Genomic DNA, 9,737 nt, shown 5'->3' on the forward strand with positions numbered 1-9,737 from the left:
TGGAGGGCAGTGTCACTGACTCTCATATGTGGGATCCGAACTGGGGCCCTCTGGCATCCCAAGCCAGCTCTTAACCATCGCGCCACTCGGCCGGCCCCAAAGGGAACTTTCTTGATTTGATGATAAAGCACACTATGAAGTGGTTTTCCATACCACTTGAACCAGTCTACGCTTTGGCGACATGTTGACCTCATTCTGCCCTCTACAGCACTGAGTGTTAACTTTGCTTTGCCAATTTCATAGATGAACAATGTTTATGTCATTATTGTTTCAATTTGCAATACTTTATTTAGTGCAGATGAATATTATATGTTTACTAGTTATGTGCATTCTTCATTTATGTATTGCCTGCTTACACAACTCACACCTCCTGCAGTTGTCTTTTTTTTTTTTTCATAATTCTTCTTTCATTTCAAAATTCACTAGGAAGGCCAGTTCGCGTGGTTCTAATATCACAGTAACATGCCTTATGCATGTAGAGATTGAGTTGATGCCAACTTAAAACATTAAATCTTAGCTCTGTTTTTAAATAGCCTATTCTCTAATCAATGAACTGGAATTAGAGAAACAAGAAGGTACCGCTTTTAATATTTCAGAGAGGATGAACAAGATCACATTAGGACCACAGCATAACATGCTATGGATAACAGTTTTCAGAATTTGTTTAAGCCCAGTTAACCCTATGTATATTAGGAATCCAAGATGAGATCTCTTAAGTATACACCCAGAGTACAGTTACAGCAGCCATTCATTTTCTCTCTGGCAGCAAGCACCAGAAGAATCTAAAAAGTACTGTCTTATTCTGCCAGAATAACAGCTTCAGGCATATAACAATTCCAGGCAATGACCGTAGATAGTGAAAGCAGTGAAGAAAGGCCTAACCCTGTCTAAATAGTATTCCAGAGGCCTGGAGGAGATGCTAAATGTGTTTTCTCTCCTGGCCGGGTCATTAGCACATAAGGCATAAAGGGAGGGGAAAAACAAGTTGGTATTTGAAAAAGAATTTCCAAGTACAGAGATTTAATACTTTGGTCCTAAGAAATATGTATTTTGCCCTTTACAGGAGAGGGACAACTAAGGTTTGGTGTGACTTACAAAGATGAACTATGAATGAGGTTGTCCCAACAACTGTGTATATGGTAATTAGTAGTATCAATTATCATTACCGTCACTACCATTGACCCAATTACATTTTATCATGGTGGTTAGGAGTCAGCTCTGCAATCGGATTTCCGCATGTTTTCTGTGTGTTCATCTCTTCTCCATTGCTTACTGTGTAGCTTTGGGTTTCTTAATTAACTTCACAAAGCCTGTTTGCTCATCTATAAAACAAAGACAGCAATGATTCCAGCTTCAAGGTGATTGTTGGGAAAATTTCCCGAAATGGTCAACATCAACATAAAGTGTTTCGGAAGTGCTAAATAAATATCTGATGCTTTCTTATTGTCCCATTAAAGAATTTATTTCAGATTAAACCTTGGTTGAGAGTTTCATGGATAAGAAGGTATTTCTTAAATATTAGTCAACCAAGAGAGGAATGCTTCTAACAAGTGGTAAATGTTAGTAACCTCATTCAAAATAATTTTATCTTCCTTTCTAAGAACAGATTGCCTTTAGGTGTTTTAGAGATTTATTCTATAACAAACATAAATGTTCAGCGAAAGTGGTAATAGATACTGTTGGATTTTGATTAATAGAATCTAGAATGGAATTGTGAGTGATCTTCAAAATGTGTGGGTCATAACCTACTTCGTAAGAATGTTTCCTCTTGTTTTTTATTTCTTGAATAATATTTGGCAACTTTATGAGTATTTTATATTGAGTGAGATCTCTATGACTTGGAAAAGCTGTCCATTATAAACACCTTGTTCTTCTAGGAAGTTTCTTATTTTCTCTTCTCTCTTTTCCTTCTGTTCTTTTTTTTAACAAGTATTTTGCTTTCTGTTTTTTATCTTTATTACATTTATTAGGGTGACATTGAGTAGTAAAATTATATAGGTTTCAATTGTACATTTCTATAATACATCATCTATATATGGCATTGTGTGCTCACCACCCAGAGTCATTTCTCATTCCATCACCATATATCTGACCCCTTTTACCCTCTTCTACCATCCCTGCTCCCCTTTACCCTTGGTAGCCACCAAACTATAGTCTGTGTCTATGATTATTTGTTTGTTTATTTTTCTTGTTCATTTGTTCCTTTCAGTTTTATATTCCACATATGAGTGAAGTCATATGGTTCTCGACTTTTTCTTTCTGATTTATTTCGCTTAGCATGGTAATCTCAAGATCCATCCAGGTTGTCGCAAATGGCAGTATTTCATCTTTTCTTACAGCCAAGTAATATTCCATTGTATATATATACTGCGTCTTCTTGATCCAGTCACCTATCGAAGGACACTTTGGTTGTTTCCACATCTTGGCCATGGAATAATGCTGCAATGATGATAGGAGTACATATATCTTTATGGATAAATGTTTTCAGGTTTGTGGGGTTAGTTACCCAAGAGAGGGATTGCTGGGTCATATGGTAATTCTATTCTTAAAGTTTTGATGAACCTCCATACTGTTTTCCATAGTGGTTGTACCAATTTACACTCCCACCAGCAGTGCATGAGGGTTCCTTTTTCTCCACAGCCTCACCAACACTTATTATTACTTGCCTTGTTGATGATAGCCATTCTAACAGGTTTGAGGTGGTATCTCATTGTGTTTTTGATTTGCATTTCCCTAATAGCTAGTGAAGTTGAGCTTTTATTTTAGATATCTGTTGGCCATTTATATGTCTTCGTGGGAGAAGTGCCTGTAGAGGTCCTCTGTCCATTTTTTTAACTGGATTGTTTGTTTTCTTGTTCTTGAGTTGTATGATTTATTTATATAGTTTGGATATTAGCCCCTTATCAGAGGAGTTGTTTGCAAATATCTTCCCCATTTGGATGGTTGCATCTTTGTTTTGTTGATGGTTTCTTTTGCTGTGCACAAGCTTTTTATTTTGATATAGTCCCATTCATTTATTGTTGCTTTTACTTCCCTTGACTTCGAGGTCAAATTCATGAAATCTTCTCTGAACCCAAGTTTGGGTTCTTCTGCTTTTTCCTTTTATGCAATTTATTGTTTCAAATCTTATGTTTAAGTCTTTAATCATTTTGAGTTAATTTTGGTATATGGTGACAAATAGCAATCCAGTTTCATTCTTTTGCACGTGGCTTTCCAATTTTCCCAGCAGCATTTATTTATTTATTATTATTTTTTAAAAGATTTTATTGGGGAATTGGGAGGGGAACAGACAAGTTGCTGTTTTTTTGCTCTTCAGTCTAGTTGTGGAGGACGTCACTTCACTGGCCCATGTTGGCATTGTGATCATTGCGCTCTTCCTGGGTGAGGTGGTCGCTCGCTGGCCATTGGACGGCCGATTGCGGCTCACGGCAGCTCACAAAAGCTCACGCCAGCTGCCGGCCAGCCCCACTGCAGTCCACACCGTCACCGGTGACTCACTGCAGCCCAACTCCAGGTTGAGCTGTTGTTCACCATCTTAGCTGTAGAGGGCACAGCGTCACTGGCCCTCATGTGGGATCCTAACCAGGGCTCTGCCAGCAGCATTTATTAAGAAAGAGGCTTTCTTTTTTCCATTGTATGTTTTTGGCTCCTTAGTAAAAAATAATCTGCCCATATATGTGTGGGTTAATTTCTGGGTTCTCAATTCTATTCCATTGGTCTGTATGTCTTTTTTTGCCAATACCATGTTTGATTATTATTGCTTTGTAGTATAAACTGAATCTAAGGAGTGTGATACCGCTGGCCTTGTTTTTTTCCTCAGGATTGTTTTGGCTATTCAGGGTCTTTTGTGATTCCATACAAATCTGATGATTTTTTTGTTCTACTTCTTTTAAAAAAATGCCATTGGGATTTTGATGAGGATTGCATTAAATCTGTATATTGCTTTGGGTCATATGGCCATTTTAACTATGTTGATTCTTCCGATCCATGAACACAGAATATCTTTCCATTTCTTTGTGTCTTCTTCAATTTCTTTTAATAATGTCTTATAGTTTTCAGTGTGTAGGTTTTTCACATCCTTTGTTAAGTTTATTCATAGGTATTTTTAAATCTCAAGTATTTTAGCACCTATTATTTAGCAGACGCTGTGCAAGATACTAGGAAATAAGTGGTAAATAACAATCAATGTCTTACCCTCTTAGATTTTAAAGTCTATGTTTTTCACACCTGAAAATTTATTATGCATCTTCTATTTCACACTCTAATGCATGGTGATTTTTTATTATTTGCTTCAGAGAAACAGACCCATGTAATAGCACCTGTTTGTTAGGATATTGTCCCTCACCCTGTGGGAATACATAAAATGTCTCTATATTTGTTTGTTTTTATTGTTATTATTTTCTTCAAAAGTTCTTCCCCATTTATTTATGATTTTTTGAATTGCCCGTATTAAAATGATTACCTTATTTTCTCATTACCTTGGAAAACAGTTACTAGGCTATTTGATTTGTTATGACAGCTGTCTGAATATTTATTGTCTTGTTTTACCAACAAATCATATACATTTGTATCATTAGTTTTTCTCATTAGACATCTCTTTACATCATTTTTAGGTCCCTTGAGCATCCTTGAATCATCTTACCTTTAGATTGTTCATTTGGCCAAGATACATGATAGTCCAGATGGTTTGTTTTGTTTTCCCTTAAGTCAGTCAGTCTCTCTCTCCCTCTCTCTCTCTCTCTCTCTCTCTCTCTCTCTCTCTCTCTCTCTCTCTCTATATATATATATATATATATATATATATATATATNCTCTCTCTCTCTCTCTCTCTCTCTCTCTCTCTCTCTCTATATATATATATATATATATATATATATATATATATATATATATATATATATATATGCCTGATAGCACTTTGGCTCTTGACTTTTTAAGAAATGGCCTTTTCATATAAACTTTTAATGTTTCTGCAACAAGACAGGATACAGAAAGGACATTATACTCATGCATTCCCTTTGCCTGGTTGTACTATCTTCTCACTATCATGTTTAATACCTACATTATATTTACTTCTTGGTCCTATGATTCATGTTAGAGTTTGTTTGGGGTACTTTTGAAATTGGTGTGTCTTCAGGAAACCATAGCTTTCAAATTTATTACCAGACAATATCAACATTTTTTCTTAATAAAATACATACTCATATGCCCTTTTAGGCCTTGACATTTGGTAGAAAAGTTGCCCTGTCTGTTTAACTGTGCCTCCTTAACTTGAAAGGGCCATATACTGAGAGAATAAGAGAGTTGATTAAGTCGGACAGTTTGAAGCCTGAAGCACTCATCCCTATTTTGCTTAGTCTTGGCCCCTTATTCACCAGTAATTTTCTTGCCTCTATCCAGAGACTAGTGATGTGCTAGTTCAGAATGCCTTCAGCCACCCATAAGCTGTATATCTGGCTAACAGTGGTGTAAACAAAATATTTGTTTGTTTTCCTCACAAAACAAGCAGTCTGAAGGCCGACAGCTGCTGGTGCTTGTTCCAAGGTGTAGTGATGTTGGTCTTCACAATTTGGTTACCTAGCTCTGTGCTTCAAATCTGCATTCAAGAGAAAAACAAATGAAGGACAGGACTAGCTCATTCAGTGTCTCTATCGGAAAAAGAAAATGGCTTCCCAGAAGCCTCTAGCAGACTGCTGTGTCACTGGCCAGAACTGCGTATTCACGCTCCTCCAGTTGCAAGGGAGGCTGGCAAAGGGAAGAGTTAGCCTTTCTGTTGTGGAGGTAGCCAAAGAAGGGGTGGATGGGAATATCCAATGGGCAACCAGAGCACAAGTCTCCCTCTGTCCAGGGTAACCCAGCCCCTTCACCCTTCCAGGACCTGCTCTAGTGTCCCTTGTCGGAAGACATCCCTGAATTGCTTCAGACAGAGTTTTTCCTTATGAGCCCACCTGGTCCTGCAGTCATCACTTAGACAGAGTGTGCTCTCTGGACATGGACCACATGACCACGCGTGGTTCTCAAGAGACGATGATGCTCTCTGAGGTTTGCTGAAAAAAATGAATGAACGTGTGTGGGGGTGTGCATCCCTTGGACATTGCCTGAAGCCAGCTGCTGGAGGTAAATGGAAAGTGCTGAATGAGGAACTCTTGCTTCCACCTGACATTCCATCCTTGTCCGTGGGCATTCCCCTGGTGAAATGTGAAACCACAACCCTGACCACTTGTATTCATTAAGGTACTATGGGAGCTTTGGGCCAAAGCCCTGCTGGCTCACGTGTGATAGAAATATTCTAGTTTGGGATAGCAGGCGGCCTGCCTTCCTAGAATTTTGTATACACAGTTTAAATAGTTTTAGTTATCTGGTCTCTTCATGATATGTCTTAGCTCAATACAACCTTCAGTACAGTATTCTGAAATGAGAAAACATACAAAATATCTATTCATAGGAAATATTCTTGGTTGTGTCTGTATAGACATGTGACTTAAATATAGTTTATACTTCTTGGAATTTATCCTAAGAAGATAAACAAGTGTGCAATGATGTACGTGCAAAGTTTTGGGAGTGTTTTTATAGTGGTGTTTCCTAATAATATTTGGAAACATTCCAACTCATCACTAGGCGTTGAGTTAAGTAGATAATGGAACACTACAGAAGCATTATAAATGACTGTATAGGATATCCTAATAGCGTAGTAGTGTTGGTGGATCTATCAAGTAAGCTATAGGGATGTGAAGCATAATCCCCTCTCAGTTTATAAAGCTGTGATTATGCATGTACAGGTGGATGTCGTTGCACCAAAATGGTAGACCATGGTTATCTCTAGGTGATGATTTTTTACTTTAAGATTTTGGCATTGTTTTTTTTTTATACTGTGTGTATTTGTTTATTAGCAATCAGCAAATATAAGTTTCACAAAAAAATAATGTCTTAGGTTAATGGAAATATAGTATGAGGTACCATACATGAAACCTCTGCTGACTAGAACCAAACTAATAAATCTGAACTGACTTTTTTCTCTTTATGTTCACCAGAGTGGGGAATCGGGACAAAATGTACTATAACCAGGAATACACTATAAACAAATGTTCAGAATATGTCTTGGAATATATCTCCTCCATTTCTCCCTGTACCATATTCTACTACAATGAATAATATCCAGGACAACAAACTCCTAACAGTTCCTTTGTTACGAAAGTGACTAAAGTATGTGAAACACAGTGGGCTAATGAATTTATGAAATATTTTCAACATCAAAGGCTAAACAAAAAGCATTTTCTGAAAAGTCTTGAGTTGAACCAAAAATTAAACACAATTCCATTCCCCAAACATTCCAGCTAATAAGGCATTCACTATAGAAACTTTGAAGAAGTGATTTAAAAATTCCTCTGTGAAATTCTAATATATCAAATTACCATTACTGAAGACCACAACTATCGGGGAAAACTTCCAAGAGCAGTTCACTTACGGGATTCTATTGTCCTACTTTCTTTTCTAAAGAGCATAATTGTTAGTAGGTTAACCAGGTGTGTCATTTTTTCATTTTCATCAGTCTTTCTCAGAAAGAATCCTTCTCTGTAAAGTTCAACATCCTTTTTCTTTTATCAATAGATTATAGATAAAAACCAAGAAAAATAATTCTGAGTTTCTCGTTTTAAGTAAAAATTATGTATAAGATTAGATTCAAAGGTTAAAAGTGATTTTCATCCAAAAGATTTCTTTTAGCTTCAATAGATCCAGCTCCCATCTTCTTGGATCTCCTGTGTATAAGGACAAGAGAATACTTTAGATAGTAACTTTCATTTGCTCCTTACATGGTAAGACATATTTTACATCCGCTTGAAACAAATGACACTCCAAGTTTCTTGACCTTTTTAGCTGAATACTCTTGTTCCTCAGCTCCCTGGGATAAAACAATTGTTTCTGATAAAGTTAGATCCGCATTCGCACGTGCACACCCACCCACCNTGTTGCCCCCTAGAGATTTTTTCTTCCCTCCTTGTGGCGAATGTACTCTTCTTGATAAAAAAATTTCAGAGGCAGGGTTGGAATAAACTGAACAATGCAGAGAGATAAAAAGATTCCAGGATCGAGGGCTGCTTTTATTTCAGTACTGCAACACATGGCGCATAAAATGAAATTGTGCTGCTGTTGTAATGTATTCTCTTTATTAAAATAGACAAGCATTAGACAAACCATAAAATCCCCATATGTATTCACAGCAGGCTCCCGAAATACAGATTCCACCCCCACCCCCTGCCATCTCTCTAAAACACCCAGGATTGAAATATTGTGATATTAGAGACCGACAGAATTCTCATTTAATTCCTAAGAGCAGTGGATCTATCTCCACATCTGTTCTTTGGATTGCTGCATCCGTTTTCAAAAGGGAAAGCTCGCCTTCTGTATTTAAATGTCACCGAGGACACGGGTGTTGGGTCGGAAAGAATCTGCACTGCAGCAAAGGGAAATGGATGGTAATCGTGCTGCAGTTCTCATCACCCCACCAGCCTAATCACCTTGAGAAGGGAAACTAAAAGGCGTTTTGACAGTGTGCAGATGATTAGTCCAGAAGCAAGGCACCCATTGTTTCAGCACATATTTCTCCATTGCCTGAAAGACAAAGGCTTCTAATTATGGGAGATTGCCATTCCAAGCCATGTAAAGGTGGAAACCTCTTTCTCAGGCTAGAGGAAGGATTCTTTTTTTTTTTTCTTTCCCTAATTTCAGAGCTAAACACTTGCTTGACATTTTAGGCATAGAAAGCCTAGAGTCCTGAAAAGATGGTGGAAAAGGTAATCATCAATTCTGATCCTTTTAGCTAACTGTTTCCCCACTTGGAGAATATTCTGTGTGCATTTTTTATACAGGCAGCCTAATGAAAAATTTAAACTCTTTTAGGAACAAATCTCTGTCAGGTGTCATGCCAGCCTCCCCGTTGGTAGAAATGGTTACATAAGGCGGTGTGTGCCATCTATCTAAATAATAGACCTCTATCGTGAATCCAAGGCTCTAACGCTGGCTTGTTTCCCTGAAGACTCCATGTTTATGATATTTCTGCCTCAGTTCAGTGTAATAGCAAATTTTAATAATGTTACTCTGTTGGAACATTGGCGGGGGTGGGGGAAGGTAAAATACAATGTCCATACAGTGGGATAATAATGTAAACTTAGCAAGAATTAAAAGGACAGTAGAGCAAATTTTCTCCTTGGATGAAGGGATAGGATACTGCAGTGCTTTGAGAGGAACCTCTAAGGACCTGAGAGGGAAACTGAAAAAATAAAAGTTTCGAGTCTCAAAGGATGTGTATTGATTTGTTATTTACAAACGACTTGCATATACATGATCACATTTGACCCTTGTAACCCTGTGAAAAGGATATTCTCATTTTCAACAAGTACAACTACTTGTTCAAGGTCAGTCAGCTACCAGGTCCCTCTGAACCCTGAGTGATCTCCTCCCTTCCTCCTTCCCTCCTGCCTTTCTCCCCTCCTTCAACGTGTTCGCATAGAATGTCCTCATGTGAACATGGGCATCCTGGGGTCAGGTAAACTGGCTTCCTCGGGGTTTCAGTATTTTTCTAGAGAAGAGTTTCTCTTGAGACAAAGGAGTGGTATTTGGGCCCAAATTAAAAATATTACTGGGGTGTGTGTGTGTGTGTGTGTGTGTGTGTGTGTGTGTGTGGTATATGGGACTAAGACAGGAGTGTAAAGGAAACTTTTTTTTTTTTTAATTGGGGG

General features: G+C 37.8%; 1 protein-coding gene across 1 annotated transcript in view; it reads left to right on the top strand.

Annotated features, from left to right (window-relative positions):
• The window catches only part of ANK3 (ankyrin 3), a 339,429-nt gene that overhangs the window by 25,861 nt on the left and 303,831 nt on the right, over positions 1 to 9,737 (top strand). The gene's annotated exons all lie outside the window — the stretch shown is intronic.

This window comes from Hipposideros armiger, unplaced genomic scaffold (genome assembly GCF_001890085.2).
Source record: "Hipposideros armiger isolate ML-2016 unplaced genomic scaffold, ASM189008v1 scaffold_39, whole genome shotgun sequence".
NCBI lineage: Eukaryota > Metazoa > Chordata > Mammalia > Chiroptera > Hipposideridae > Hipposideros > Hipposideros armiger.